At 34.5% G+C, this 27549-nt stretch overlaps 1 pseudogene; it reads left to right on the top strand.

Annotated features, from left to right (window-relative positions):
• Positions 1-12666: 12666 nt before the first annotated feature.
• On the top strand, positions 12667-13781 carry LOC125829995 (F-box/LRR-repeat protein At3g48880-like; annotated as a pseudogene).
• Positions 13782-27549: the final 13768 nt, after the last annotated feature.

Below are 27549 nucleotides of genomic sequence, written 5' to 3'. Positions count from 1 at the left end.
AAAAAAATACTCAATTGATAGGGTTCATGCTTAAATATAGACATGAACGAATCAACTCAAGAATATTTATGTATAACATATAGTAATTCAATAATTAGGAATAGAATTTCAAAAAGAAACAGGAACTCGAGAACTCAAAATTAACTCATCTCAAGAATACTCAAATCTAAGGGTAGAATCCTAGATTACACTTTACTGATCTGACAGTAAATTTAAAGCGTGAGGACGAACTAGTCCAACACTATGATAGCCTTACATACCTGGAAGAACAAGGTTCTTGAGGAATCTTGAAGAAGAACTTTATTAGAAGCCTTAAAACCCTAGCTTGAAGGAGAAAAATCAAGAAACCCTAGCTTGAAGGAGTAAAATCAAGAAACCCTTTCTTGAGATTTCTTGAACTAGTTTCTTCAAACTCTATGGCCAAGAATTATGAATTTTATTAGTTTTTTTTTATAATTGTATAGAGGAATTTGAGTTGGAAAGAATGAAATTCTTTAAGAAAGACTTACCTTGAAGAAGAATCTTGAAAAAGATGGAAGAAATCTGGAATCAAAGTCTTCTACTTTAATATTTCCTTAGGGTTTTGCCTTAGGGTTTGAGAGAGAAGAGAATGATGAATTAAGAGATGAAAATCTGATTATTTTGGGTCTTTAATTAGTCATGAAATTCGTTTAGGGTTTTCTTAGAGGTAGAAGGACAAAAATGACCCTTTTTAATGTTTTCACGTCGGTTAATTCGTCATTGCACTGTATCAGGTTACTAAAATGGTCATAAATTTTTACTCAAAACTCGTATTGCTGAGACATTGGTAGAGTTGGAAAAAAGATTCAAATACATTTTATTTGATAGGTTATGGGCCACGTAACGCTATATATTATAAGAGATATGGTTGTTTGAAGTTGACCCAAGTAGAATCTTACATCAAAACTTTATCGGTAAAGAAAATTTAAACTCAACTTTGTGCTAGGAGTTTTTAGTGATCTTAATTGATATCCAAAATCATTCTTACACTAAAGGATTTACCTTTACATTAATGAGAAATTTAAGAATAACCCAATAAGACCTTATATGCAAATAAAGAATAGTTCGGGCCTTAGCTTAGAATATTTTGAGGTGTTACAATGAATGTCTTATGGAAAAGTATGTTTCACTTCTCTTTGGGATATAAAGTACAAGTTCTTCGGTTGTGTCCTTCTTGTCCACAACGTAACTCGTCTAGTTGAAATCTACCACAATTATATAATTTTTTCTTACATCAAACAATGTATCTTCTTCCAGCATCATAAATTGAAAAAAAAATAAACTCTGAAAACATGGGACGACCTGCAAAAATTAAAAATAAGTGATACATTATATGAAATACATTCTTTTAATCTTCAAAGCAATACCTATCTAACAACAAACTAACAAATAGCGACACAATTCCATAACCATCTTATAACATGTGCCAGATATATTACAATAACCAATCATACAAACATTCACAGAAATTCATATATATATATATATATATATATATATATATATATATTAATGTATCATCCACATTTTTTCTTAATCAAAACAAGTAATTTACATATCTTGATTGTTACATTATTTATTGTACAATAAACACAATAATAGTCAGATACATTTATACAAATATGTGATACACACACTCGATATTCAAAACGTATTTGATCCATCTCAATTGTTAATCCATTTGTTACATGTATCATTTACAATCTAATATGATGATAAATTTTTATACAGATAACAGTCAGATACAATATAATGACCACATCATAACTCACATATACAAAATTACAATACACGTGTGTCGTTAACTACTAATGTATCATGACATACATATTCACAACAAATGACAAAACAAAACTATAACCATAACACATTAAAAAATTATATACCAATTTATCAATAACCAACTCACAAAATATATTTAGAAAAATAGCAATGTATCTGTAACACCCCGACTTTTCCAAACGTCTAAATTAATTCGTACATTCGTGGAAAGCCAAAGAAGGTGAGTAGTAAACTAATAATGATGTGGTATGTCATATTTTAAGTTTTCAAGGGTTGTATCTCAAGTTTTGAAGTAAGGTAAGTCGTAAAATAAAAGTAGTCGAAAGTTATCGTAAGTTCCTTTTTAAAGATTTCTCTGAAATTTGGGTCCAATGTTTCAGAATTTTTCTCCCAATATATAACGAGTTATGGGTCCCACAACCCATTAAATTGAAGTTCTACGAGTCTAGTTTCAAACGCATCAAACGATTTGTTCATACGACTTCAGAATAGAGAGATATTTGCGTTTTTGCGAGACTGCACATGCAGGCACGTGAGGTGGGTCCCCTAAGTCGGTGGAGGCTTATAAGATAGCATCTTCTTCATTTTTCTTCATTCCAAATCGTGAGAAACCTACAAAAATCAGAGAAATACTCCTCAAATCATCCTTGGGTGTTCATGATCTCTTCTTGGCCTTTTATCGAAAATTGCCCTATGTCACGAGCTCATCATTTTGGTATAATTTTCACGGTGAATTGAGCGGTGTAGCTCATTGGGGTTATGGTAGTAGGGTTTTTTTTAAGTGGAGTGATTGTATTCAAGTGTTTTGGTCATTTAAAGAAAGGTAGGAATCACCTTTTATCACTTTACCGATACCTTAGGTCTTGGGTTGTAGTTTACGATAGGAATCCGTGTCGATTGTCAAATTGTCGTAGTAATTTTTATCCTTAATTACTGATTGATTTTACCTTTTTCTTCAGTGTTGTAGTGGTGTGGACAGAGGTGTTTTCAGCATAAATTATAAAGGAAAAGGTATGTTAAGGCTATTCCCTTCGTTCGGTATGTTTCCTTAGAGCTTTGGAGTGATATAATAGAGTAGTTAATGTTAGTTATGCTGTAGATGTAATTGTGAGTGGTTGGTTGATTGAGTGGTTATAAACCCTCATTTTAGGGACTCATAATCTGTTCAGAACAACCCTAAGTTAGGAACGACTTGGACATTACTCATATATATTGTTTATAGCTAAATTGCTTGCCTTCGGCCTTTTTAATTGTTTGTTGTCGTCCTTAGGGCTATTGTGGTTAGATGTTGAGCTATGAACTACCTATGGGGGCTATGATGTTGTCTAATAGGACTATGTTATTGCCAAAGAGGTCTATGTGTTGCCCACGGGGCTATATTGATGCCAAAGAGTATTATGTGTTGCCTATGGGGATATTTTGATGCCAAAGAGTGTTATGTGTTGCCTATGGGGCTATTTTGATGCGAAAGAAGGCTATGTATTGCCTACGGGGCTATGTGATGCAAAAGAGGGCTACGTGCAGCCCACAGAGCTATGATGTTGCCTAAAAGGGCTATGCGCTGCCTACGGGGCTATATCGTTGCCAAAAGGGCAATGTGACTTCTTACAAAGACAAGGGACTACCGATAAGGTTGTGTAGATTGATTTGGCACCTTCTGGGCTTATGCGGGCCTAAGTTGGTAGTATCTTGTTTGTACCTACCGGGCTTATGGGGGCTTGGTTAGGTTGATGTTTAATTATTATTGTATTTTATTAGATTCCGTAGTGGGTTGGCATGCTTATCTAAAGTTGATTTTCGTACCTGATTGCTTTTAGTATATTATGATACTTGCTCATTTAGTCTACAGTCTTTCATACTTTGTACATTATTTTGTACTGACGCCCCATTGCCTGGTGGCGCTGCATTCATGCATGCAAGTCCTGACTGATGACCGAGTAGACCTCCTCAATAGCACGATTGACTTCTATTTGGTTGGCTAGAACCTTTCCTCCGGAGCTGCCAGAGTTTGGAGGTTTGTTAGCTTTTGTTGGGTATATTTTTATGGGTAGGCTGGGGCCCTGTCCCGCCAATCTTTACTACTCTTTAAGGCTTGCAGATTAGTGTGTGGGGAGTAGAGCTAGGTTATGGCCATGCTGGCCTACTTTTGTTGGTTAGTTGAAGCTTGTGAGTTGTTTGATGTATTGTCTTGATATATACCTGCTTCCAATTTTTCTATAGATATCATGGTGGCCTCGACAGCCCAGTGAGGACTTTTGTGCTAGTTGACTATTTCTTTATATGAACTCTTGGGAGTAGCTGTTTCTTTTATATATATGTTGACAGGGGCCTTACCGGCCGAGGGCTTAGTTTTAACCGGGATATACTAGTTTGTTTTCTTGATTGCGTGTGTCTGTCATGCGCTAGTAGCAAATGGTTTAACAAGGTCAGCTTGGGACTGAATTTTGGCATTAGGAGCCAATTGCGCCCCTTGAGTTTGGGGTGTGACAGTATCACGATTTTATGTATCAAAAATTGAAAAATAAAAATTCACAATACAGAACAATAATCCCATACATTTTCTATCAGATCTCTTTACTTTGAAATTGAAGATGTGCTCTATTTTATATTTTTCCATTATAGATATGAGTTACCTTCCATGATATATTTGAATTCCATGTTTTTTCTAATTTCATCGATCTCCAGCTCATTTGCAGTAGCAGATTTGAGATTCACAAAAGAAATTGTTTGTCCAACAACAATTTCATCACTTTTGTAACCTTTATAACTCACCTCACTTATCCAAATTCCTGAATGTCTCAATAAAATCGATATAGGCATCTTGTATCAGCCACTTTGATAGAGGAATTTGGAACTTTCACGATTTCAAATTGATAGAGAAGATGAAAATTTGAATTTTGAATTTTGTGAAGTTGTTATAGATTGGAATAGATTGATACCAATCAGATCTGTGTGATTTGTTGGTAATAAAATCAATTTTATGTTAATATTCCATATTAAGCACAACATACAAGTTTTATAATGTATTATAAGTAATGTATCCAGATGAAACTTATGTATTCGGATTACTAATATTTAAGGGATTTTTATAAAATAGAAAAAAGTAGGATAGGATGTAATTTAGGTCATAGACTGTGATTTCTATAAATTATACAAAAAAGAACACCTGACTCTTTTTCTTGTAATATATTTTAGAGCTCTTTTTTTGGCTATATACTTTAGGAGTTGATAATATAAAAATAATTGATTAATTAACAACCAAGCCACTTTTTTCAATTAACAGTCTTAATTGAATCATTCCCAATAGAAAAACCCTACCTAGGAAATCATAAGCAATAGAGAAAAGTTGAAGCGGCTTCTTTGAAAGATAGACTACTATCTCGACTATTCTGCTGAAATCATTTGATGGAATGTATATTATAGAACCTTCGGCTATTTTTAGTTTAAGTTGACGACTTGTTTAGGTAAAATCTTTAATTTTTAATTTCAAGGGAAAAGAGTTGCAAAATATTCAAATTAAATAAAACAAAGACGATGGATGTTAATGTGGCTACGGACATCCTCAGTAGGCTGCCTATGTGGTCACTTCTACGATTCAAATGTGCTTCAAAATTATGGATGATATCAATTTTCGAGCCTTACTTTTCAATGAAGCATCTCAATCATGCGAGGAATGACAAGAATTCCCAAAAAATCCTTGTTAACCAATGGTACTCTAAATATGATGAATTTTCCTTGTATTGTTCTTCTTAATCCTCAGCTCAACAGGTTGAGCAAGTATACAAACTTGACTGTCCTTCTAACTAGGTGTGTCAAAAGAATATGAAAAATTGACCAAACCAACCAAACCATACTGAACTAATTTATATAATTTTTTAAATAAAATTGTAGACTTTTATTTAAGTGTATAACTATACCGAACAATTGAGATAGATCGAAAAATTCTCGAACTGAACTGAATAACCTTACATGTATGCAAATATATTTATATATTAACAATATATTAAATTTTATATAAATGTATTTTCTAAAAAAAAACAAATATAAATATAACCTAGAACCTAGACCTTTGGTGACGACTTGGGCATTTGTCCTTTAATTAGCCTTTAATTAATCAGGTCTAAAAAAAGATACTATAATAAAATCATCAAACAATATGACAAAACTTATGCGAACACTCTTATTAAAAGTTTAGGATCAAACAATACAATAACAAGGTTTTACATTCTTAGCTTTATGGTTAAGAATTGAAGTGCTTCTTCAAGAACACACTTGCGAAAAAATATTTTAATAATTTTAAGGTGATACTTTAAAAATATAAACATTAAAATTACCGAACTGTACCAGTACCGAAGAGAACCCGATATGATTTGGTTATACATTACAAAAAAATCTGAAAAAGTGGGATGGTATAATTTCTTAAAAATAACCAACTGAACCAAATCATTGACAACCCAGAAGTTCTAACACTAAATCAGGACATCACACATTATATTGTTGTTACCATGTCTTGGTGCTTATCAGGTTTTATAACTTTAAAGTACACTTCCTACCTTTGGTATGGAACCCGTAGACAAGAGAATCAATTGTCCTCCCCTATTCGAAATTTTTTCCCAAGGCACTATTCTACTTGGAGATTGGGATATGATTCAACTAGTGATGACCGTAAGATCCTTAAGATTGATGACAAATCATGCAGTGAAATTGTCGCGTTGAAAATTGGTTCTTGAAGATTAGAGGATAAACATCATATTGATGTTCAACATATACTCACATCTAATAGCAAATAAACAAATCTCGTTCTACTTTAAAAGTTGCATAAATCTTATAATTAGCATAGAACATTAAAATTCTATTACAAAATGAACAAAATTAAACTGCATGTTTTCAAAATGCACAAACAAACCAATTGGGAGCCAATATAGATGGCAAAACTAACGAACATATATAATATCAAAACAAGAAAATGTTAATACACAAATTCACAAACTATTCATGTTAAATTTGTTCAGCACACAATCAACAAATTCATATATGGATAAGATTAAATTAGCATTTCAGTGGTAAAGAAAGGACCTTTATTGCTGATTTTTTAGAAAAAATATTTGTTACAAGTTGGTGAAAATACAACTTTTGAGAATTGAGATTCTCAATGAGCCTTGAACACCAACTAGAGCCTCGGGTGGCAATCTCAGTGAAAATAGTGATACATCTCCTTCATGTGCACTAGGTCTAGCTAGCTATATGAAGGAAAAATAAAAGAGACGTCGAAAGGATAGAGTTGAAGATTGAAAAAGATTTATTTTTTTGTAAAGGAATGATATGAAGGATTATTTTTAGAAAGCAAAAAAGGTAATACTCTTTCAAGGAAAGAAAAGATTTTCGAACTTGGTAGAAATTTAAGCTTGTTTAAGTTTTAATTAAATTTACCAAAAATATATTAATTTAGTAATTATTAAATTACTAAGTAAATGAAAAAATATATATTATTAATCAACAAATGTATTGTTCTTGTAACTATTATAATATTTGCTCAAATTGATAGAGTATTTTTAAAAAATATATTTAACGACTAATTTAAATTTATTATTATAATAGTCAAATTTATTTTTTTTATTTATTTTCTTGTAAAGTGTATTATAGATGCTTCAAAATTTTTTTAAAAATACAAGTTACAATATAGCTGGAAAAAATAGCTTTACATTTTTTTCTCTCTTTTTCCATTTACATTTTTCTTTATTTCTCTTTTTTTTTACATTAAAATAAAAATAAGATTAAGAACTCAAAGTACAAGATGTTAATTTTTTTGTGTTTATTAATTTTCAATTTTATTCGAAGCTGTTGTAGTCTGCTTCTCTTCATCTCCAAGTATACAAGTATGGCGGTAGATCTATGGGAAGCACTGAAAGATTCTATCACATCTCCCTGTCTCAGAGAAGGTAATTTTCATAGTGTTTTATGTCTTCTAGGTAGGTTTAATTTCATCGTACTTTCTATGTGAAGCTTTCAATTTGAATTTTTAGATTTTTGTTGTGGAAAGTTGTGAAACTTTTGCTAGAGGAGAAAAAAGAGAGTTACTGATGGCAAAGTGTTTAGTTTTATGCTAAATTAGTCATTTATATATCCATGTCTGGAGAATTTATCAAGGACAACTCAATCTACAGCTTTTGACTTCTAATCGATTGAATCTCAATCCATTTAACAATTGCTAGCAAGCCTTGATGGTATAATGAACTTCTCGTCATTCAACAAGAAACATATATAACTTGAAATAATTGTAGGTGAGAAATTAATATAGTTATTATGGAAGACTAGGAAGACCCTGTTAATCATCTAAAAATCAAAGGACCGTCGAAAAATAATACTGTCAAAAAAACTCTAGGAAATTTAAACAATTTTTCCTTCATACATAGCTAGACTTTCGAGAAGTTCACTAAAATTGATCTGGTTGAAAATCCCATCACGAGCAGGTCATGTGGAAGCAAACAAAGAAGAAGCTACAAACAAGACTACCATATATATTTAGTTCTATATGTATATGTTTGCCTGCAATGGTCTGAGTTAAGAGGGAAGAGAAGAATGGAGGTTAGATATTCGAATCAGAAATACGTGAGAAGCATATGAAGTTTAGTCTCTATTAAAAAATTTACCATAGTAAGGGTTATGACTGATAGTGCACCATGTGAAATAAATAGAATCATTTTGAATCTAAGTCCAAAAAATAATGGATTGTTGTGAGCCTTTTCTCCTTCACAATACATTAGGACATTTTTAAGCCCTTTTCGTATAGAGTATGACTTCAACAACTCTCATATAACTCATTTATTATGTTTTTAAGAAAAGAAGAAATCGTATTTCTCACACAAGAATTATGTATTTTCATTATCAAATTTTAATGCTCATAAGAACTCTTGAATACCATTCGGGAGATTTCTTTTTCTTTTTCTCTTTTCCTTTGATAAATGTAAATGTTGCAAATACTTGCAGATACATAGTTAGATTTGTGTAAATTTCATTTGTATCACTTAAATCTTGATGTAAACTCAAATTAGATGATTTGAAGAATTTCAAAATAATGCAATTGACATATTTCAAATGGCTAAATCTCTTCCTGATTATGAGTGAATGTTCATTAGAATTATTTTTATTGCAACCTCCTCTAATCTCATTTTAAAGATGTAGCTGATTGATTTCCAGTTATTGCATTTTACTGGGAACTGAAAGACAAGGTAAATGGCTTGAATATGCAAAGATAAAAGATCCTCTTCAAAAATAAAACAAATTATGGTTTTTTTAAAAAAAATAACAAGTACTACATAATCTTCCAATGTTACTTTAGTTTACATAATAAATAACAGTAAGAGTCTCGTGATATTTGAATTCATAGACTTGCGAACATTATCAAATATTTAGTTGGTCACTATACTGATTAGACACTTGAAAGGATTACAAATTGTATATTCTGAGAATTTTACGAGAGTGGTTAGTTGAAGGAATAAGAAAGGCAAGTAATTTAGAGAATCTACATCTCTTAAGTCTTCAAAGAAGAGGGCGTCGATCGTTACTAAAATCCTCTCTGAAAGTAGAGAAATAATAAATATAATTCTATATCTATATTGGATAGAATTTACTAGCCAATTTTAACTTTGATATTTATACAAATAAAATTAAGTAATCAATTTGCATAAGTTTCCGTTCAAGTAATAAAAATGCACTAAATGAGATAAAAAAAAATGACGGACCTCACACGTACTAGGTCCACATAAATACTCTTTTTGACTGTCACTCTCCATAGCACTCCGTCTATAGTTGAGGGGTTAACAACAATTGTCCACAATACCCCATAATTTAAGTGTTAAACTCAAAAGAAAATCTCACTTAGATTTTCCTTTTTGTCATTTATAAATAAAAAAACAGGTAGGATAGTACAAAAGGAAAAAATGTTAAAGATTGTTGACAAGAATCAATTTACAAGTGGATGACATTTACATTTTCATTTGACCAAGATTTCGTATACGACTCTCACTCATCATCAAAGCACAGTAACATCCCACAATTTTCACCCAATATTATTTGCGCACACTGAAATGAATACACAATCTAAAGGTATATCCTAAATCTCTCTCTGTCTTATCTTCTTCTTATATTCTCTAAGGTTGTTTTTCTAATTAATTCTTTACTCATGTAGGATCTTGATTCCAAAACTTGTTGTGGGTGTTAAAGGAATTCGGTATACACCTTGTGAATTTTTTTCTCCTTTTTCTGACTATTTGATTTTTGCCCATAAAGATCTGAATTCAAGGTTCTCTAAATTTGTATATCTTGATTTCCTGCGTTTCAACTATTAGTAATTTCATGTGGTATGATAAAACATGTGTTTTCTTGTTGTTAACGTTTAGTTTTGATTTACTAAATTTTCATTTTGTTTAAATAATGATTCAATTTGAGTCCTACAATCAAGAATGTAGCTTCTTTTGATGTTTTTACAAACTTCTCTTCGTTATCCAAAAAAATTGTAACATCATTTTTTGTCCTGCATAGGTTTAATACAAATGGCGCTTTGGTTATTCCGTCTTTTCTTTTCTCAAAAAGAGATTTGGATTTTGAGGCATCTAACATATAAGCTCCGCAGATAGAGGATTCGTAGTTTATATGAGAGAGAAAGATTCATGTAGGCTTCATATCAGCTGTTAAAACTCTAATGTTAGTTCCCTTTCTATGGAAATCAGTCGGCAACTAGCACTTTAGAGGCAAATATCACCCATGTCCCATTTTTTTGCACTTAATAGAGGTCTTAATCTGAATTGTTTAGATTCAGACAACTAAGTGTATTTGTTTGTATGATCTGAATCTTAATCATTCAGATTCAACCCATTAAGTGCATTTGTTTTTGTTTTGTTTAAAACCGCCTAATGGATCTTATTTGTTCGGAATGAAGTAGATCTGTAACAGAGTCTTAGTACTATTCAGACTCGTTTAAAATAAAACTCTTTATTTAAAAAACCTTTCATGCCTCTATCTTCTCTTCTCCGCCATGTTTTCATGCTTCTCCCCTTGCTTGCTCAAGCAGATAACAATCTTTTTATTCTTGAATTGGTAAGTTTTCATAATCTTTACCAATATTTCTGATATTCACAACATTTTTGAGTGTATTGATGATGTGTATCAAGAACTCTTATCACCACAAATTTTTTTGTCTAGCGTTATCAACTGTGCGTAGAATCCAAGACATCTTGGCATCTCTTAATTTTTGTGGCATCACCAACATACATTAAAAAAATATAGGAGCATGTTCCATTGATCATATGCTCATGGGCTGTGAAGAAATAGGTGGTTGACTGCCTCCTGAGTTGTCTTGCAAAATAGCATTTGTTGACCAATTGCAATCCTTGCATATTCAGGTTGTCAAGAGTACGGAAAAAATTGTCTAGTTTGATCCAGCTGAAGCACTTAATCTTCATAGGTAGATTGGTCCTCCATACTAACTTCCATGGCCATTTAACATGTACTTGACTTTGTGAGCATAATTGTCTATAACATTCTTTCACTGTGAAATGTACCTTTGCACCCCCATCTTAGCCTATCTGGTTCACTTTCATCAATACTGTGAGCTTCCACCTTTGCTAACATTTCCATTTAACCACCGTTACATAAAAATTAAAGTCCTAGGTATTCCCTTTAGTCCAACTCTCAATGGTTTATGAAATAATTATCCCAAAGCATCCCAATAACTTCTCTCCACTCAAGTCACCTCATGTTGCGTAGGCTCTGTTGAGAATATAATTAAATAATAAACGTGTGAACTCTCTAATGGCTTAAGCTTTTAGATGAGATGGTCACACACTTTAATAGGTTCAATTAAATTGCATTCTTTAGCTTGAATCTAGCCCTAGTGAATTATAGAAATTTAAAGGGCTTCATACTTGGTCTATGAGTTCCCATTGGTTAATTTAAAAATGTAGTTTGCTGCACACATTCATATATTTATAGGTTTTTATATAATTCTTATGGTAAAGATACATTTGCTTTAAGGCCCTCTTTTGTTTTTTATATTTTAAGAAAATCAGAAAGGGCTTCCGGTACACTAGCTAGAACTATTGTTGAAGTTGTGTTATAAATTGTAAGTGAAAGTAAAAGAAGAAGCTAAGATTATATTTTTTCTGTTTAGAAAAAAACACCATTAAATGTATCAAGAAGATGTAGAAGAGAAGTACATTTGAGCTTAAAAATTAATGAAAAGAAAGTTAAGAGAAAAGCATAACGAAATCTCAGAATTAAATTTACTTACTTTAATTGGAAAGCAATTGAAAAACGTATGGAAATTGGGTTGGAGTAATATACCGTATAAGGTAGGATATTACTGATTTACCTTAGATGAGAAACCGTTGAGATCACTGGAAAAGATTTTAGTAGAAGCGACCGTCCTCCATGTTAGGGAAGAATAACGACACTAGGTTTATGAGGAATGTAATGCGAGTTCCAATATTTTTTGTGATTTTGCATGATTTTTCTCTCTGTAATGATTATTTTTTATCCAAAATGTGATACTTCCGTCAGCTATGCCAGCAAGAACTTAGTTCTCTGTCGTTATCTACAACCAACTTAATTTCCAGGTTATATTTTCTTTGTTTCTTCACTTTTAGGCATCACAGTACTCCTCAGACGTATTTGTACTCTCTTTTTCTATGTTTCTTTATATTGCCCTGATTAACTTTTTATTCTTCATGGTCTGAGTATATTCACAAGGACACAAATGACAATAAGAAACATCATTTTAATGTCATGAGTTCAATTATTCTTCTTGGATCTAGAGAAGTAATAACATTTCTTGGCTCTACAGGATGTTAGGAGATTGAAGCTTTTATGATGTCATTTCAAAAACAAGAAAAGATTGAAGTTGTGGTGATTGAAGAAGGAAATTCTCCTGCAAGGAGATGGGAGGACCTTAATATTGATATGTTGGTGTAGATATTCCAGTCCTTTGACCTTTTTCAGTTGATCTCTGTCATTCCTCAAGTTTGTCATGCATGGCAATCGGCTTGTTCTGACCAACATCTCTGGAAAACACTGGACTTGTCAGTAATGAAGTCAAATTTCATCAGAGTTTCAATATCACCGTATATATATGTCGACACTCCATCAGGTGAAAAATTGACCCTCATCCTAAAGATTTTCTTAAACCTTAGTCGTGGAAACATACTGACATTGATCTTCCATTACAATTTTTATGTTGACAACAATCAGTTGACTTATACAGCCAAGAGGTATTCCCCAATAAACTTTAATCCTTCTATAGTATTGTACCTTAAATCAAGAAACTGTATAGCAAGCATTGTTTCAGAGTTCAGGCATCTGAGATAATTTGGACAATTAATTAAATCTCCTCTATTTCGGGTGTCCACGACTTAAATGCCTTGTTATACTTGCTTAGGAAACACTAGAAAAGCAAACGATATGCATTGCTTTTCATGAATGGAAAGATCTTGAATCACTAACGATGCCTAGTTTAGAAGAACCTACATATGTCATCAAGAAAATTGGAACGAGTTGGAAAAGAATTTTTGAGCTCAAGATTATGACTCCCTGCGATATATTATTTGCCTCTACACTGGTCTCATTTCTTCTGAACTTGAAAGTGTTGAGTGTGAGGTGTACAGAGTTATCTAAACCTTCTTTGGTAATTCTCTTGGATAGGTTAAAAATGCTGAAAGTACTCAACATATTGCATTGCATAATTACTGAATACATTCCTCCACCCGCACCGATGAAAATTTTTACCTAGCTTGATGAATCCATTCTCAAAAAATCATCTAGGTTAGTTTCTAACCTGCATGAGTGACTCGTGCATCATGTGTCAGCGCACTCGAAATGTTGAAGGGTTCATGAGGTGGTATAAGTATGCAGACCTCTGGAAAGTGGATCAGGTGAAGTCTCTTGCAATTTTAAAACTTTTCAGAATATTTTGCTTCATTAGTTGAAGGTGTAGTTTATATGTGCAAACTTGTGTGTATGAAACACAATAAAATCTTGTAATGCTACTTCTGTGTTGTAAGTCTATTTTCTTTGACTGAGTGGTTTTCATGTTCTTCGTGTTTCTATGATCTTTTATGGTTTTTGTTTCTCTGTTTCCGTAGCACACCATGTATTCGTTATCTATTTACGTATGTATGTGTTGTCAAAATAAGTTGATTTTAGAAATTTGACTAAACATATTATTCTTCTTTTATATCGTTTTGCGAGTTTTGTATATAAACTCCTTGGAGGAAGATGACTTGTTATGTAAGCATCGAACTTAAAAAGCTCTTTTAAAGAGGTTCAAGAGACATTATATGTGAAACTTTTTTTTTTTACTTTTGAGTAAACTAGGTTAAAATAGTCCCCAAATTATTGCCATTTCGCTAATTTCAAACCCAAATGATAAAATGTTCACCAAACCCTATGAACAATGATAAATTAATTGGATAAGTTGGACTCATTTTACGATTTTTTATTTTCTTTCCCTACGTGTCACGCCCCGAAGCTTCTCCCAGGACGCAGACACAGGACCTAGGATCACGAGTGATCCCAAGTGATACCCTGAGCTAGCATATCATAAGCATACTAAATAAAATGAAGTAAATAAATATTGTGCAGAAGTTAAATCATGTGATAAACCGAAATGATGGGGAATACCCTAAACTATCTGAATATATAAAACTAAGTGTTTAACAACAACTGAAAGGTCAAACTCAAATGCTAAAGCTGATTCTAACTATTTCTGAAAATAACCTTTAACTGACTAGAACTGATAGGACATGCCCTAGCTAAATTTAGCAAAAACTGAAACTAAGATTAAAAGTAAAGGAAACATGTAAGGCGTCCTCGGAGAATGAGGACTCACCACTGATATTGCTGAGCTGAAGATTGGAAATCGATCTATGCGTGATCTCGAAGCTGAGAACCTGGACCTACATCACGAGAAGATGTAGCGCAGAGTATGTGTCAGTACTTGAAAGGTACTGAGCATGCAAGATAGAGTAAAGTTTAACAATAAACATAACTGAAGAAAATCATATAACGGAGCAATGATATGAGATAAGCATGATACTATACGGAGAAAATGAACATGAACTAAATGAATGCAATGACCAAGTTTAGAACATGTTGAGACTGAAATCTGACTATAACTTATAACATGGTCAATGCAATAGAATCTGATTGTAAGGGAGCTACTAATAACCGAAATAAAACCACATGAGCTGAATGTGAAGTCTGATGTATACGCCCCATCGAGAGGACCAAATATACCCTACTAGAGGTATAGAGGCATCACTGACTTGATCACTAAAGTAATGCCCACAAAGGGGACTTACAACCTACGGGACACATAGTTCTGCGACTTGAGAGTGATTGACCCTAGTCCACTCGGTATTAAGCTACTCCCAATTGATTATGTATATAAGAAATATTATGAATGAAATGTTGAAGTACTTGATAGCTCAATTACTGACATGCAAACTCTGAGAATGCAACAATTATAACTCATAATGTGACATTCATCAACTGAAGAATGTATATCTGAAATAACAGACCTAGCATGTGTAATTCATGAACTAAAAGAACTACAAAGATAGGGTTCTGAGTTTATGAAAGAATCTACACAAAACAATACTAAAATCATGATGATTTGATTAGGAACATTAAAGTAACTAATTAATAATGATTTGCTGAAACTCTAGAAACCCTAAGACTAGATAATAGGAGGGTAATCAAGACTCAGACCGAATTCTACGGACCTAATGGGTGAAAGGAACCCACTAGTGAAATCGCACATGCCTGGTGACGAAGTCTACAAAGAAACCTTTTGATTTTGGGGCTGAAACTAATGGAAACCTACTGCGTTCTTGGACTAGGGCTTGGTCTATTTCTTTCTCCTCTTGCATTCTAAGTTTTCTAAATTTTGGTGAAAGATTTGCTTAGGATAGATTCTAATTAAGTTACTAGGCATAAACTTACCAAAACTACGTAGTTTAGGGGTCTAACGCATAGGGCAAAGACCCCTAACTTAACTGCTATCGGAGGACATCGACGGACCAGACCGATGGTCTATGGATGGACTGATGGTTCGTCCTAGTGACCCATTGACGGGGTTCTGGGACTAGAAATCTGGGGTCTGACGTACAGCACTGGACCACGTACCGTGGTCTGACCTAGGCGTAGATCTGGACTTAGAACAATTTTTCTGGGCTTTTCTGGGAGGGGCTCTAGGTGGTGAACCAAGGACTACTAGGACAGACTGTGGGTCACCTTAAAGTCCGTGGGTGGTGCCCGCGGTGGCACCTGAAGCTTCTCAAATATGTAATCTTGTCTGTCTAGGATACGGGGTGTTACATTTTCTCTCCCTTGTGAACATTCGTCATCGAATGAAGACTAAACTAGCAGGATTTTGAGGTAAAGAGTTACAACCCTACCACTAAGCACTGGAAACTGAAATATGCTTGGACTAAGTTCCAAGAACATGTAAATACGCTGAAAATGCAAGTACAAACTGAAGGAACATGATACTAAGACTGAATCTGCATATGAATGACTAAAAAACAAAAGGGGAACTATTACCTCAAGTTGGAGTGGAATCGGAAGGAAAGAGATGAGGAAACTTGGCCTTATTGGCTGCTTCTACTTCCCAAATAGCTCCCTCTACAGACTCACTCCTCCACAAAACTTTGACTGAAGCGATTTCTTTGTTTCTCAATCTTCTAACCCGACGATCAAGAATATCAATTGTCTCATCCTAATAAGTGAAAGTATCCTTCACATTCACACTTTCTAAAGGTAGTATGGATGCTGGATCACCCATAGACTTCTTCAACAACGAACCGTGATAGACTGGATGCATTGATGCTAGTTCTATTGGTAACTCTAACTCATAAGCCACTTTACCAATCCTTTTCAAGATCTTGTAAGGGCCTACATATCTGGGACTGAGCTTTCCTTTCTTGACAAATCTCATCCCCCCTTTCATAGGTGACATTTTCAGTAAAACCCAATCATCAACTTTGAACTCCAAGTCCCTTCTCTTTACATCTACATAGGACATCTGGCAACTCAGCGCTGTCTTAATTCTATCGTTGATGAGCTGCACTTTATCCATAGCATCGCGAATTGAATCTGGCCCTATCAAGGTTGTTTTACCTACTTCAAACCAACCAACTGGATATCTACATCTATGCCTATACAATGCCTTATAAGGGGCCATCTGAATGATGGAATGGTAGCTATTATTGTAGGTGAACTCTATAATAGGAAGGTGATCATCCCAACTACCCTTGAAATCGATCACACAAGATCTCAACATGTCCTCTAAGGTCTGAATGGTATGCTCTACCTGACCATCCGTCTGCAAATGAAATGATGTGCTAAGATTAACCTGAGTACGAAGACCTTGCTGAAATGACTTCCATAAATATGAGATAAACGGAGGACCTCTATCTGAGATGATAGACAAAGGAAACCCATACAACCTTATTATCTCATTAATGTTATGCCTGGGGTAGTCTTCCTCTGAATATTTAGTCTTAACAGCCAAGAAGCGCGCAAACTTAGTAACTCTGTCAACTATCACCCAAACGGACACTACAAGAAACCTTACTTATTGTGGTAACAAAAGTCGCTACAAATACCCCAAAAGTCGCCACAATAACCCTATTGTGGTGACAATTGAGCCGTGGCTAGTACTTCCATAACTAAAGGTTATGTGTGACGACAATTGAGCCTCGCCACTATAGATACCCTTTTTGTGGCGATACTAATTGCCACAAATAATGAACTTGCATGCCACAAAAATATGTTAATTACACAATGTTTTTGTCAAGTCGCTACTGAAGTGATAATTTTAGTGGCAACCTTGTCGCAACAAAAGACATATCTAATTAGTGGCAACTTTATCTTGCTACTAAAAATTAATGTTAGCGGCGACTCATGTCGCCACAAAAGTTAAATCTAATCAGTGGCAACTTTTATCTGGTTGCTAAAACTTAATATTTGTAGCGGCTCTTATCACCACAGAACCAATAAACAATTAGTAGCAACTTCGATGTCACTACTAAAAAGGACGTTTAGCAACAAAAGTAATCGCCACTAATCTAGTATATTATTTGTGGTAAAGTTTACCTTTTAGCACTAACGATAGTCGCTCCAATAACTATGAAACCATTAGATACCAATTCTATTTATTTTTTCAGTTCTCTAAAATTAATATATAACCATTAAAAGCAACCAATAGTATTTTACAAACTTCAAAAGAATTCTCAAGCCGAATAGAATAGTATAAGTACTTCCATCCTAGAAAGTTAACTGCATACTACGTAGTACTAAAGGTGACATTGTATGTGTATACAAACGATAAAAAACATTTATTGCACACCTTCAATCTTTGGCCAGCCCCATTGTTTAAGAATCTCGTTCCTGTCATTAAACAAAACATAATCACTTTGAAATTCTCCTAATCTAATGTTAACAGTAAAAAAGTAGACATAGAGCGATTAAGTCTTTAAAAATCCATAATATTCTCTTGTAACTTTATACATCCCTATGCCATTCTATATTTTGAGACCACTTCTCTTTCGTATATTATTCAAGTCCCATTTTTTCTTACATGCATTTGTCATCCACAAATTGATGAACAAAAATAATCATAATGTGAGATTCAACAACAATATACCGAGTAAAATCCCACAATAATATGAAATTCAATGTTTGCAATTTTTGGTTAACAATTTTTGCGTGTCTTTTCTCATCTCTAGTCATGAATCCATTTCTACTCATGCTGCAAACACAACTAAGTCCTTCAAGAAAATGAAATTCAAAAAGAAATGTTGTAGCCTACATATGTAGGCCCAAAAGATTTACAATAATATATCATGAGGACCTCGTGTCATCGTTGCTGGGAGAAAATATATAATCTTTCCGTCTTCCTCTCTTCTCCCCCCAACTATAATTTAGTGTCTTACCCTCACTACAAGTCATCCATCTTCTGAAACTTTTTTTCTCTGCTCAAACTTGATTATGATAACACATAATATCTAATAATTTTAAGATCCTTTCCTTAATATTTCCAATCTTTTTGTCTCCCATTTTAATTCTCTTAGAGAAGATCAAAATGTGTCATGCAACATCAGATCACTTAGTCATTTCATCCCTTATGGTACACTAATCTCAACAGGCAACAAAAATCTAGAAAAAAGCCAAGATACATGTGCTTAGGCTAAAAAGAAGATTAGTAACTCTGATTTTGAGTTATGCATCGATAGTGTATATATTTTCTATATTATCATATTAAGTTGAATTAATCAGGATCAAAATTCAAGACACGATCGAGCTCTTCAAATTACTAAAAATCATCTACGTGAAAGTCACTAATAGCAGTAGAATACTAAAGTCTGCTAGAATCCAAACACAAATTCAAATTCCACCAGATTATAAACATCAAAAGCAAACACAAATTACTCATAAAATACACAGTTCTGCATGCTAAAATCGTAAAATAGACTTGTATTTTCAAACTTGCACCAGAATATTAACTCATATTTATCTCAGGAATTTTATCACACTTTTACCTCTAGAGATGCCTCGGTAATTCCTATTGGTTGTATTTGTGGCTAAGACGTCGTTCCAGAACTTCTACCTCCTCGAAAATTGCAACGTCCACAACCTATCCTCCATCTCCTAGTTTTCTCTCATCCAATTCCTTTTATTTCCCATAACATCAGATAAGAATAGAAAAGGAGAAGTGTCAAGATCAAAATTAAGATTATAAAAGCAACGAGAGACCTAAGCATTGCCAATGTTGATAATGTGAGAAGTTTCAGTAATAATCTTCTTCAGTTTCAGATTGTTGGTATCTCCTCTGATCAACATATTGGCTATAACAAGGGAGTCTAATTCCAAATGAAATCTTCGAAAATCATTCTACCTACACCATATCTTGCAGCTTAACTTTCAACTTTGTTATTGCTTACAAAATGAACAACAATGAGGAAGGTAAAAATCTTGTTGCCATCACTATCCCTAAATATGCCCCAACCAAGCCTTGTCTTTATTAGGAATATAAATTTCATCTGTATTAACATTAACCTGATTAGCCATAGCAATATTTATGTTACTTGTCTAAATTTAATGACAAGTCTAAGCTTTTCTAATTCCACCTAACAAAATGCAATAGCTAGGAGATGTCAAAGTTAAAGTAGCCTAATTATTCCAAATAATCTTAAACTCCATGCTGAACAATATAACCTGTATTTGTTCTCCATACCTGCAAGAAGCTCAGATTATCTACATTTCTCAGAACAAATTATGCCCAAATCAATCTTAAACTCTAAAATTGGTAATGTAGCACCAAATGAAGACAAAAAAAGCATTGGCATTCTCATTGTCTAGGAAACAGATACAGTAAGAGGTAGAGCAGAAGAGCATGTAATGTGCACATAGAGTGAATAATTAAGGTTGAAAATCAGAGGACTTTGTGTACCAAAACTAGACGATTTTGACAAATTAATAAAAAGTTTTGAAACTTAACAGATAACAGGTAAGAAGTGTGTTTCATGGTTTTTAAAGTCTCCCCCGTGATATTAAGCTAGGACGGTATGGGATCTCAATTATTTTAGTGCATTGTGAGTTAAACTTACATCCCTAAATTAGGTATATTTACAACAAGTGAAACAATAGTAGAATGAAATGATAACAGTTTTAAACACATCTATTGAATAAATGGCTATGGAGGTCGTGATATGAGAAGCTTGCCTCGATTAATGGCAGTCTTTGTACTAAAGAGGCCATTTGGGGTTAAGAACCATATGTTTGAGATTTTTGGAGTTATAGTAACTCTGTTCCGCATTCCTTCTCTTCCTGATTTTCTTAGTTAGTTTATAGCGCAAGGTCAACAAAAATTGTACACTCTTCAACAAATGACTCTATAAGTGACACCCTCAATAGAAGATTACTAAGCTGAAAAGCTCACAAACAATTTTCACAACTCCTTAGAGAGGTGAAGCAGAGAACAAGAAAGGTAAAACAATTCGAGCAGACCAAACACTATGATAAGAATGTCCTTGTAGGTATATTGAACCTCTTTTGTTAGTTCAAGGAAAAGATTGCTAAACAATGACACGGAAAGAGTTACATCGACTAAATAGAAAAATGTAAAAAGAAGTGCAGACCCATAAAATTAAAGATTTTAACTGCTCTATCACTACATAAGAAACAATATGGGCTTAAAAAGTTCTTCCCAAGAAATGCCATTGTTGACCCGGTTTCAGTTCAAAGTAAGAACAAAAACTGTTGTTATTCACCGAAGATATGAACACAATGAAAATTAAAGGATAGAAAAAACAGTTCAAAAATATTATACAAATGATGGATATACCGAAGAATAGTGAGTTTATCCATCTAGTATGTATTACATATCCATGTACATGCTAAAGATAGAAGCATTTTGTTTGTAGTTGGTTTCTTGTTGGGCAGTAGACTCCTAACCACCTCTTACATTCTTGCTTCAACTAGTTTATCTTACTGACTTATTTTTTTATGAGTTTTAAGTGAAATGCTCCTTACCTATCGAATTTGATTTCATATATTGGAACAAAAATATTCTTTGAAGTTTTATTTTGGTTTCAAAATGCCCCTAAAACTAATGATTAACTAGATGAGACTCATATGAAATATCAACTGACTTCACTTTGTTTGGATGGTTGTTACATAGTGTTTCATAACGAAGGGAAATACAACCATTCAATGTAACCTTCATATTGACCATTCTACACATACACACAAAAAGTCCAAAGAGTAGAGTATATTGGGCTGAAAAGTAAACCATCCTCATAAGGAAATAAAGTAGGAAAGTTAGAACTAGTTTTACCAAACTCTCTTTTAAGAAAAAATGCTCATGTTCTGCAGATTAAAGAATTTTATAACTTTCTTATAACTCAATAATTCAAAACTAATAGAATACATCTTCAAAACTAAAAACCTAGGTAATTTTAACCTAAAAGGAGCTATGTTCTCTGCATAAATCATTGGTTTCAAGATATTCAATGCACTAGAAACATGCAATCACAATACAACTTCAAAAGGAAACTTTTAGCATACGCAGAGTAGGAAAAAAAATTAAGAAACGACTGTCAAGACCGAAATCCACAAAATACAAAAAAATAAAAATAGGGATAAACAAGAGTTATACCTTCAAAACATTGAAACTTCTAACCGCTTCAAACCCTCCCAGTGAGTTTCAACGCTGAACTTGAAATATGAAAAAATACATATACCACTGAAAAACTTTTAACAGCTTCAAAACCTTCAATTTCTATATATTTTTGAATGGGATAAAGAATGGAAAGTGAAATATATATACCAACTTGAAAAGAATTTGAGCTTGAAAAATATACCTGATGGATCCCAATTTTTAATTAGGGCTTCTGGGTCTCTAAAATATGGCTCACGTTTGAAGTAACTGGGAGAAATTTAAACCCTCACAATGATCTATGGGATTGCTTCGATTAGGAGATTTAAAGTTGAAGAAACCTTAAGAGAGAAGGGATAAAAGATTTCTAGAGAGGTGGAGGAATAAGAAGAAAGACCATTGGCAAGCTTCTATTTTTTTTGTTTTGTTTTGTTTTAAAATTAAATTAATAGACTAATAGGGGCGACCAAGTCGCCTGAAAAGACATTTACTAGCGACAATTTACAAGTCGCCACAAAAAGGTTGGAGCCAAAATTTTTACTTATAACGGGAATTGATAATTGAGAATTAGTGACATCTATTAGAAGCGACCTAACATAACACGCCACTAAATGTTTATATTTGGTAGCGGCTTCATATGTTGCCACTGAAAATGTAACTTTTGTTGCAACACATAGAGTCGCCACTAAATGACCTCACAATACATCCGGATTCTTGTAGTGGGAGTCACGCTATCTGCGAGTATGAGGTAAACCTATAATGAAGTCCATGTTGATCACTTCCCACTTCCAAGTAGGAATGTTGATCTCTTTAGTCATACCCCTGGATTTCTGGTGTTCTACCTTCACTTGCTAACAATTGGGGCACTTAGCAACAAAATCTTCTATATCCCTATTCATGCCATTCCACCAAAAGACTTACCGCAGATCATAGTACATCTTAGTGGCGCCTGGATGAATAGAATACCTAGAGTTATGGGCTTCTGCAAGAATCTATTGTCTCAACTCACCCACCTTGGAACACATAATCGACCCTGATAGCGAAGCACACCATCTCCCCCTTGGGAGAAAACCTCAACTCTCTACTAATAAATTGCACCCTTCAGTTGAAACAATATAGGATCACTGTCTTGTTTTTCCTTAACCTCTGCTACCAATGAAGATTCTGACCCATTCTGAACTATTACACCACCATCTGATATGTTCATAAGGCGAAGTCCCATGCGGGCAAGCCTGTGAACATCCTTTGCTAGCTATTTTATTTCTTCCTCAACATATGCTACACTACCCATAGATAGTCAACTAAGGGAATATGCTACTACATTGGCCTAACCAGGATGGTAATGCACACTCATATCATAATCCTTAAGGAACTCAAGTCATCTCCTCTGGCGAAAATTTAACTCTTTCTGGGAAAACACATACTGAAGGCTCTTATGGTTTGTGAACACATCTACGTGAACACCAAACAAGTAATATCTCCAAATCTTAAGTGCAAACATCACTGCTGCAAGCTTGAGGTCATGAGTTGGATAATTCTTCGCATGCACGTTAAGTTGTCTAGAAGCATAAGCTATAACCTTATCTCATTGCATCAATACACAACCTATGCCGACCTTGGATGCATCACAGTAGATCACATAACCGTCTAAACCCACTGGTAGATTCAAAACAAGAGTTGTAGTCAACCTAGTTTTCAATTGTGCAAAATTTTATCAAAATCACCTGACCACTGAAATTTGACCTTTTTTTAGTCAACTTAGTAAATGGAGAAGCTATGGATAAAAATCCTTCCATGAACCTTCTGTAATAACCAGCGAAACCCAAGAAACTTCTGATGTCTGTAGGACAGGTAGGTCTGGGCCATTGTTTCAGTGCTTCTATATTTTGAGAATCCACTCGGATCCCTTCACTAGATATTATATGCCCAAGGAAAGCAACGGACTGCAACCAAAACTCACATTTGCTAAACTTAGAAAATAACTGGCGATCATTGAGAGTTTGCAGGACAACCCTCAAATGAGTCGCATGTTCTCCCTCATTTCTAGAGTAAATGAGGATATCATCAATAAAGACGATAACGAACAAGTCCAAATACTGATTGAACACCATGTTCATCAAATCCATGAAAGTTGCAGGAGCATTGGTTAGTCCAAATGACATAACTACAAATTCATAATGACCATACCGAGTTCTGAAGGCTATTTTTGGAATGTCAGTATCTCTAACTCTGAGCTGATGATAGTCAAATATGTGGTCTATCTTTGAGAAATGAATAGCACCCTCAAGTTGGTCAAACAAGTCATCAATCGTGGGGATGAGATACTTATTCTTGATTGTGACTTTGTTCAACTGCCGATAGTCATGCACATCCTGAGAGAACCATCTTTATTTTTCACGAATAACACTGGCGCACCCCATGGAGAAATACTAGGTTTGATGAAGCCCTTATCTAGAAGATCTTTCAACTGCTCTTTCAATTCCTTAAGCTCAGTTGGAGCAATTATGTATGGAGGAATAGAAATAGGTTAGGTATCTGGAAGGAGATCAATTTCAAATTCAATTTCCCTTTCGGGAGGAACCCCAAGGAGATCTTCTGGAAATACTTCTGGGAACTCATTTACTACAGGAACTGACTCAAGAGTTGGGGTTTCAGAGCTTGAATCCTTAACCCAAACTAGATGATAGATATACCCCTTGAAAATGATCTTTCTAGATTTAAGGTAAGAAATGAATCGACCTATAGGCGCAAAACTACTACCCTTCTATTCTAATATTGGTTCGTCTGGAAACTGAAAACGAACGATCCTAGTTCTACAATCGATTGAGGCATAACATGAATGTAACCAATCTATGCCTAAAATGATATCAAACTCTACCATTTCTAACTCTACAAGATCTGCTGAGGAGACTTTCAAAGAGACTATGATAGGGCAATTTTTGTATATCTGTCTAGCTATAACTGGGTAACCAACTGGAGTATTGACTGAGAAGGGTTCTGAGAGAATTTCTGGACTAACATTGAATTTGACTGCTACAGAAGGAGTTACTAAGGAAAGAGTAGCCCATGTATCTAAAAAGGAATAAACATCTAAGTTAAAGACTCGTAACGTACTAGTGACCACATTAGTAGAATCTTCCTGATCCTAGCAAGCCTGAAGAGCATACAACCTGTTTTGGCGTTGTACGCCACCTGTACCAAATAAGTTACCCTGCTGAGTCGGGCCACCTGTTGGTGCTGCTGAAGTTGTAAACTGAGCTCTGCCATTATTACCTCCTTGACCGTATTTAGAAGAAGGATAATCTCTCAACATGTGACCAGGATGACCACACCCAAAGCATTATTCCTTTCCTATAGGACACTCGCTCGGATGGTTCTTACCACGTTTAGGAAAAGTTGGATAGGTTCTAGTGCCTAAAATACTCCCCAGAGACTTAGAGCCACATGCCCTACCTTTCTGATCCTGTCGAAACCTGGAGGATGAAGCACTAGCTGATGAAGGTGCTGGGCGTGAAGACTTTTGTTGAACCTGCGAGCGATTTCCACGATCTGATTTCTGTTGAGAATAGTTATAGCTACCTGTCTTACCCTTTTTGTTCTCCTTAGCCTGTTCTCTAAGTTTATCTCCCTCAACCTGTTGAGCATAAGTCATGCGCCTAGAGATGTTCATATTTTCTAGCAACATGGAATTTTTGCAATCTGTTTTCACTAAGTCTGACACTCCATACAAAAACTTGTTCATTTGAGCCTTGGAATCGGCAACCATGTGAGGATCATACCTGGAGAGTTGGGTGAACTTGAATCCATACTCTTGGACTGTCATGTTACCTTGCCTCAAATTCATGAACTCCAGAGCTTTTGCCTCCCTCAACTCTCTCGGGAAGAACCTGTCCAGAAAAGTCTCACAAAAGCATTCCCAAGTGATAGGAGTTGCATCTATACCCCTATTCTCTTTCCATTGAGTATATCAGATATGAGCCAGATCCTTAAGCTGATAGAATGCAAACTCTACCATATCATTATTTGTCACTTGCATCACTACAAAGATTTTCTTAACCTTATCTATGAAGTTTCGGGAATCTTCTCCAACTTGCGACCCTAAAAACTCAGGCGGGTTCATCCTAACGAAATCACGAACTCTAGCTACAGTTGACCCAACATTAGTCTTAGTAGGAACTGGAACCTGTTGGTTGTTCTGGTTAGTCACACTCTGAGCCAAAAGTTGGATAGCGTTCCGTAACTCTATATTTGAAACTTCCTAATCTGGGACTGGAGAAGCTGCATTAGCATTGCGGGCATTTGCATTCCTTTGTTATGCTCTATGAGGAGGCATGTATAAAACACATAACGACGAGTTAGAAGGTAGATCATACCCACGAACGATAACAATATCAAGAAAGTGAAATTTTCCTAAAACACTTCATAGCCTGCCTCTTATTAGATGTGGTGCAATTCACACCCATGAAAAGGACTCTACTTAGAGCGGCTTTTCAGATATCCTAGGACACTTAAACCTAATGCTTTGATACCAAGTTTGTCACTCCCCGAAGCTACCCCGAGGACACGGACATGGGACCTAAGATCACGAGTGACCCCAAGTGATACCTTGAGCTAGCATATCATAAGCATACTAAATAAACTGAAGTAAAGAAATATTGTGCGGAAGCTAAATCATGAGATAAACTTAAATAATGGAGAATACCCATAAACTATCTGAATATATAAAATTGAGAGTTTAACAACAAATGAAAGCTCAAACTCAAATGCTAAAGCTGATTCTAACTATATCTGAAAATATCCTCTAACTGACTAGAAGTGTTGAGACATGCCCCAGCTAAATCTAGAAAAAACTGAAACTAAGACTAAAAGCAAAGGAAACATGTATGTCGTCCTCGGAGAATGAGGACTCACTACTGATACGCTCAAATTACACCTCCCTAAAGAAGTATAAGCGATCATTATCAAGTAAAGAACCCAACTTGTAGGTTGGGGTCGATCCCATGAGGAAAATGGTTTAGACTTTACTTTAACCAACAATTATATTCAATTAGCCAAAGTACTTCCAGAAACAAGAAATAAACAAAGGGGGGAATTTGTGAAACAAATTGTAAGAATTCAGTAAGTAATCAATAAACAAAAGTCAATTTCGGTTGTTATCAAGATGAGAAAATTAACTAGGGTAGACGTGTTCCCCACAAGCTCATAACGCAGTAATCCTAGTAATCGCAATCATTTCCTAGTGTGTTACATGCAAAGTGATAAGTTAGGTATCTCTAAATCCTAGATCCAGCATTTCGAGAATTTCACCCCGCACCTTGATCCGGCTGCGTGTGTATAATTTACTAACACTTACCTTTACCTCATATTAGACATCATAATCGATGTTTGGCTTAGTTATTACTTCGCACCAATCGATACTAGCCTATTAGATAGTGTCACATTAAATCTATGTTGATAATTCTTTTCTTGTTGATTACCTCCTTGATCCGGCAAGTAGCAACAAGGCGAGTTCTAACGCGTGCACTCATTAAAAA

This window comes from Solanum verrucosum, unplaced genomic scaffold, assembly GCF_900185275.1.
Source record: "Solanum verrucosum unplaced genomic scaffold, falcon-dt-bn FXZP01000054.1, whole genome shotgun sequence".
NCBI lineage: Eukaryota > Viridiplantae > Streptophyta > Magnoliopsida > Solanales > Solanaceae > Solanum > Solanum verrucosum.
The sequence above is the reverse complement of the archived record's forward strand: the minus strand, read 5'-3'. Positions and strand labels throughout refer to the sequence as shown.